Genomic DNA, 439 nt, shown 5'->3' with positions numbered 1-439 from the left:
CATGATCTTGATCTGGAAATCAAGATGCCTAAATGCATGGCAAATGCCTCCTTTTATAGGTTAAAATTGGAAATTATTGATTTGATGACTAATTGATGAGTGGGTGGCCAACTCTTGACTTGGTGACAATCCTTATCTTCTCTCGTCTGCCCAAAACATCATTGATAACATCAGAATTAGAACCACTTGAAACATGAAAATTGTAGGAGATTATCTTAGCTTTTCAGGAGAAAAAAAATAGAGGTCATTTGGACTTCTAGAACTCTAGATATGTGCCAAACATTAAACAGTGCGCGGGCTGCAGAACAGATTCAGACTTCTTTGTTGTTGCTATAATTTGGACTTGAAAATGGCCTTTTTAGATCTTGGGCTCCATATGAAAGTTGTAGGCCTATGTCTTACCTTTCCATCCATATAAAGTAGACCTAAATCTAAGATC

Source organism: Populus euphratica, unplaced genomic scaffold (genome assembly GCF_000495115.2).
Source record: "Populus euphratica unplaced genomic scaffold, PopEup_1.0 scaffold221.1, whole genome shotgun sequence".
NCBI lineage: Eukaryota > Viridiplantae > Streptophyta > Magnoliopsida > Malpighiales > Salicaceae > Populus > Populus euphratica.
The sequence above is the reverse complement of the archived record's forward strand: the minus strand, read 5'-3'. Positions refer to the sequence as shown.